At 41.7% G+C, this 6114-nt stretch overlaps 1 protein-coding gene and 1 long non-coding RNA gene across 6 annotated transcripts in view; one reads left to right on the top strand and one right to left on the bottom strand.

The window, feature by feature from the left end:
- The window catches only part of pacs2 (phosphofurin acidic cluster sorting protein 2), a 79537-nt gene that overhangs the window by 43012 nt on the left and 30411 nt on the right, over window positions 1–6114 (bottom strand). The window lies entirely within an intron of this gene.
- The window catches only part of LOC119617399, a 33976-nt gene that overhangs the window by 316 nt on the left and 27546 nt on the right, over window positions 1–6114 (top strand). The gene's annotated exons all lie outside the window — the stretch shown is intronic.

Raw genomic sequence — 6114 nt, forward strand, 5'->3', positions numbered from 1 at the left:
CAGACTGAGCAGTCGCATCCCGCACACACACACGCGCACACACCATAATCAATCTGTCGCAGTTCTGTCCCTTTATTCGGGCATGCCGGGCCCCTCAGCGCTCGGCTGCTCATGCAATATTCAGCTGTGGGATTTACCAGCTGGCTGAGGAGATGTAGTGGGATGACAAAGCAAGAGCCTGATAAGGGTGTGTGTGTGTGTAAGAGAGAGAGAGAGTGTCAGTGTGGGTGTTGATCATAAAGCATGGGAAACACTGAGCTTAAAATAGATTTGAGTTTAACCTGTCTGACGAGAGAGGACAGCTTTGACAGGATGAGTACAAGTCATTGAACAAATGCACACACACACACACACACACACACACACTCACGTTTCTTAGACTTCAGAGAGAGTTACTTTCCTTTTCTGAAGACTTACTCCAACCTTAACCATAACTGCTGCTTGCATAAACCTTACTCCTTACCTCATAGGAAAAACATCCTGCAACATCTTAAAACCCACACACACTCATGAGCGCACACACACAACAAATGGTCCACGTTTAAAACACAAGTTCAACATTTTTGTGCCCAGAAGACACAAGTTGTGCCCGAGAATTAAAATAAGTCTGATTTCCTCAGCGTGAAAGAATCCAGTGCTAGTTGTCTGCGAGTACAGGAGAGCTCAGTTTGGAAGAAAGGGACAGGACCGACGAGCTAACGGCTAGTCTGAGCGTGACCACGACTAAAGTGGAGTGCTGGCGTCTCAAAACGGCTCTAACCTCCAAAATTTCAGCGCAGTTAATGCAAACGTTTTTCTACGGCCCTTTAGCTTGATGTTCCAAGTTTGCATAACACAGATGGGATGTACTTCCTGTGAGGTTCGTTAGAATTTGTGCAGAGCTCCGTGAGATCATTTACAAACGAGTCAAGGTTTTAAGGAGAGATTTGGAGCAACATGTTGCACTCTGCGTATGTGCTCTACTACTACCACACAAAGCTGGCCGAGTTGGAGCCATTTTACCTTCTCTAAGGTCAGTTGGCCGTGGTGGCCATCTTAAATTGGGTTGACTCCAAATCCTAATGAGCTGTAGAGGCTTATTTATTGATTAATTGCTGAAAGTTTCAATAAAAGGCACCCAGTTATAAATTATGAGAACTTTGTCCAAGAAACAGAGTTGATTTTGACAGTTAACGATGAAGTTTTAAACACAGATTTTACTCGATCCTTTGGAGCTCGGATCATAAGCTGATCAGATTTTAGCTGAATATCTTTAAAAGTGAGTTAAAGGTTGACTCCAAAGGTTAATCTGTTGGAGATGTTCATCCAAGAGAAAATTATTAATATAAGGAATTCAAGAAACTATACACACACACACACACACACACACACATCACATGCATATATTTTTTTCTTTTTTTTCTTTTCTTGCTGTTCATGAATAATAAACCGACAATCAGAAAGCAAAGTCTAAACTCCATCCTGAGCTGTGCCCTGGCCTCCAATAAATCCCACTCAGATTTGCTCCACAAATCTGTGTCAGTAGATCATTAAACTCCGAAGGCCAGCAGGGAAGCTGCAGGGAATAAATGCCGCTCCGCTTCAAGCTCGTTTCCACAACTTTATGGATCTGAGGGAAGTGCGAGGAGAAAAACGCTCCCAAACCCAGGAACGCCGTTACTTGGTGTATGGAAGGGAAACAGACAGGAGGAAAGAGGTAGCTTAATATCACCGTAATGTTTTCTAACAGGCTCCAGGAGATGAAACGACAACAGAAATTATCTACACATGTACAAAAACAGATACAAGTTACTGCGTGCTCATGGGAGACATCTGTGACGTAAATAAAACTGTGTCGGAGAAGCAAAAAGCATCCGCTCTGTTTTCATGCGGTTTCACTGCAATTAGTTTGGTGCAAACAGCCTAGAGGGGGACCTAATATGCGTGCAAGGAGCATTTGAATTTTTCATTTGCACAGCAGGAGAATAATGAGCACAAAAAAAAGAAGCGGAATAACCTTCAAAAGCATACTTATTTTAAGTGGAAATGTAATGGAAAAAAAAAGATGAAAACTAAAATGAGATAAGACAGAAAAACTAAAAATGTGGCAGCTGGTAAAAAAAACGAAAGGCGTCATCCGTAGTTTAAATTTTACTTTGTTGGTTGCATAAAAATATTGATTCATGAAGAACAAAGACAGTTAATTCACAGTAAGTACTGAGGAGGACTTTGATGGAGGACACAAACAGAAACTCGCCGTCCCCCTCCTGTCCTCTGACTCTTGACAGCTCAGTAAGTGACGGCTCATTACATTAATAGAAGGAGCCATCAGGACAAAAAGCGAGTCTTGGCCTCAGGCTGTGTGACACAAAGAAATACAGACCATCGGATCATGTTTAGGCTCAACCATAAACCTACCAGGAGAGCAGAGGGAGTAGAGTCAAGACAGACAATGTGATGATTTCTTAAAAAAAAACAAAAAAAAACATGTCTTTGTTTTTGTGGTTGTAAAAGTACTGTAATCTTTTCTGAGCAAGAAAAAGGTTTATATACTGTCGGCCCATTTAGTCCATTGATCACCAGTGGTGGCCCGTGGGCCAGGGGTGGGTGGTGGCGCACCCACCCACAATGGATGGGTGGGTGCGGACAGTGTTATTACCTCCACCGAGGAGGGTATGTTTACGGTAGCGTCTGTCTGTCTGTGTAAGATTACTCAAAAAGTTATGAACAGATTTTCATGAAATTTACAGGAAACGTCAAACATGCTACAAAGAAGCAGTGATCAGATTTTGGTGGTGATCTGGTCAAAGGTCAGGGTCACAGGTCAGCCTGTGCTTTAACTCTGCAGCTGGATAACAGGGATGTTTAACTCCACAGCTGGACACATCATGGGTCAAAGGTGATCACTATTGATTTTGAGGTGCTGGGGTCAAAGGTCAAGGTCACAGTTGACCTAATGCTGAAATGCAGACGTTTGATTATTGAGAAAAGTTACATTTTCCATCAGACACTAAACTCTGATCATGAAGCTGACAGCTGTAAGACTTATTCACACGCGTTAATGTTTGATAAGTGCTGAGTCAGCGCTCACATTATTGTTGTCCTGTTTACAGTTTCTTCTCTACGCGTTTCGGCACGTAACTGCATCAGCATATAGTTCAAAATGTTCAGCTCAGTCAAGAGATGGCTGCTGTGACTTTTGCTTTTTGTAACTTTTAGACTTTTTGAAGTATTTAACTTTTTTTAGTTTCAGTGAAAGGAATGGGAATTTTAAATTTGAGCTAATTTTAGTTTTAAAGTTTTTCTTCTGCTAGTTTTAGCTTTTCGCTACTGTTTTGCTAAATTTAGCTTCCAGCTATATTTTGCTCATTTTAACCTTTAGCTACTTTGTGCTCATCTTAGCTTTTAGCGAGTGTTGTGTTAATCTTAGCTTATAGGTGCTGTTGTGCTAATTTGAGATTCTAGCTATTGTTTCTGGTTATTTTAGCTAGGTTTAGGATTTAGTCATGGGTTTGAAAATTTTAGCTTTTTCCTATTTTAGCACTTAGCAATGGTTTTGTGAAAAGCATTTGCAGAAAATGCTATTTTTTTTCTAGTTGTTATTGATAGTTATTTTTTAAATGTATTTATTTTCTGTATCAAACACCAGCCCCCACAAAGTCTGCTCCGAGAGATTCTGGCCCCTGAGCAAACTTTACTGGTGACCCCTGCTTTAGCACTAAAAAAACAGAGACTGCAGCTATCAAATCCACAAGGTCTACAAGTATTTTCATGTGTGAAACTCAACCCGATTACCTCAAGATTTTAATATTTACCTCAAATCCAAACTCCACTGTTTCACATACAGTAGGTTCCACTTTAGCCTAATGAAACGAACGGGCAGGAAAGAGGTCTATTTAAGGAAAGACAACGCTCTCTGCCGTGAGCTGGAAGGTGACTTTTAAAGAGAATATTTCAGTTTCGATTAACAGACTGCCACTCTGCGACCTACACCAGCTGCATCACTAAACCAGGACAGGAAACCACAAATTGACACCATTTTTTTTTTTTTAGACTCCATGGTGCAGTCAGGGAGACAATTTAAGGTGACAGCAAAGCAAGCCGAAATTACATCACTGCCAAAACAAGCTGCTTGTGGTAAGAAAGCACCAAAGGAAACAATCTAACTTAATAATAATAACGCACCGCTTCAGGTATTAGGTTAGAAAACGCTAACAAGGACTAGAGTTGGAAGGGCCTTTTTTAAACTGATTAATGAAATATGGTGCTGACGCAAACCTTTATTAGGTCTACATCGACTGGTTTCTCAACTGACCAGCAAAAGTCAATAGACCGATGTTTATTAGTGATGCTACGAGACAATAATGGAGCAGGTTGACTTTTCTTAAACCCTGAAGTAAACAGATGCTCCTTTGGGATCAATAGCAGTGTCACTAACTGTCCTCCGGTCCGGATGATCTGGCTGCTCAGGGTTTAGGACTAAAGCAGCGGAGCGAGACTCTCCATCCAAGGCAAGCACTGCAGGGAAGATGAGAATTATCGAAAGAGCACTGGAGCGAAGCCGGGCCTTCAGGTTTCACGCCGATAACACGGCAGCTAGAAAGTTCTACAGAGGTGAGGACAGATGGGAAAATCAAGAATGAAAAGTTAAAACCCTACAGATCATTTTTAAACAGCAAGTCCAGAATTTACGGTGGGCTCGTCTTGTCGTATGTGAGGTAGATTGTTACTTTGTGCAAGCAGTGAGGCGTTTCATCACATCCACGCTCTTATGTTAGAACAATCTCCACTGGGCATCTAATACACACACTTGCATCAACTTGTCTGGACCGTTTCTATCTTCCATGGTTGCGTTGCTTCATTCTCAAAAAAAAAAAGAAGCAAAAGTGTCACCTTAACGCACAGATTATTGCAGCCTGATTGCTTTATTTCGCTGCAAAATGACTCTGTTGCACACAACCAATGTCACGGTTCCCTCGTACATATGGTTCGGTTCCATGTTGGTTCGTTCTCTTGTTCGTGGTTCGCACTTCGACTTCCCTCTTCTCAGCTGAGTTCTGACTCCCTCGCAACTCTTCCTCATTTGTTGTTATTCTTCCTTGGTTTTATGTAAGCCCTTGTTATTCGCTTCCATTTGTCAGACGCTCCATGGACGGTTTGACTGATCTCCTGTTGCCCGGTCTTGTTTTTGTTTTTGCTTTTAGACTTCCCGTGCCTCCATTTGTAGTGAGTAAAGTTCTTGTTTTTGGGTCAACAACCTGCCTGCCTGCCTGCATTTGGGTCCTTCCACCGCAACGCACGAATGTTAACCTTTGACCAAGTTCACAGAGTAACTATGACTACATTAGTAGTGTAAGAGTTACTTATTTTACAAAGATATGCTAAAGTACTGTGGAGGGATTTGTTGGTACCTTAAAGGGTTGATTAATCTTTATAGTATTATTATAGTCATGTTTCAAACTAAGTGTTCGACCTATTGAGATGTACTATAACTAGAAAGGGGACTGGAAGCCAGAAGTTGAAGCCAGCATGGATGAGCGCGCCCAAGTGGCTGGCTGCATTACAGTTTTTTAAGTCCCGTCCCTCCGTGTAAACCAACGGGAGATTTGTATCACTAAAAAGTAAAAATACACTTGAGATAATTGAGATAAAGCAGACGCTTTTTCCATCTTTATTAATGTTGATGGTTTGACCTTAATTCGAGTCTTCCATCAGTCCTTCGGTCTATTTAAAGGAGACAAACAGCCACTGGGTAGTTTGGTTTGGTTGTGTTCACCTCACTGAACATGGAGCAGAGAAAGCAAAGCTGAGAGGAACTCAGGAAGAAGATTATATATATCCGTGTTAAAGGTAAAGGCTACATATATAAAAGGTCCAACCAAGGACTGGGTTTGCAAATTAGCTTGTGGCTAGAAACCTTTGTACAGTTCAATGGTTGCATTGTTTTTATCATGTAACATTGTTTACTGGGCTGTCCTTGAGTGTGTGTGTGTATATATATAAAAAAAAAAATTCCCTTCTCACCCTCCGCGGGTGGTCTTTGTTTCATCCTCTGAGCTCGGGTCCTCTACCAGAGGCCTGGGAGCTTGAGGGTTCTGCGCAGTATCTTGGCTGTGCCTAGAACTGCACATTTCT

This window comes from Kryptolebias marmoratus, linkage group LG10 (assembly GCF_001649575.2).
Source record: "Kryptolebias marmoratus isolate JLee-2015 linkage group LG10, ASM164957v2, whole genome shotgun sequence".
NCBI classification, from domain to species: Eukaryota; Metazoa; Chordata; class Actinopteri; order Cyprinodontiformes; family Rivulidae; genus Kryptolebias; species Kryptolebias marmoratus.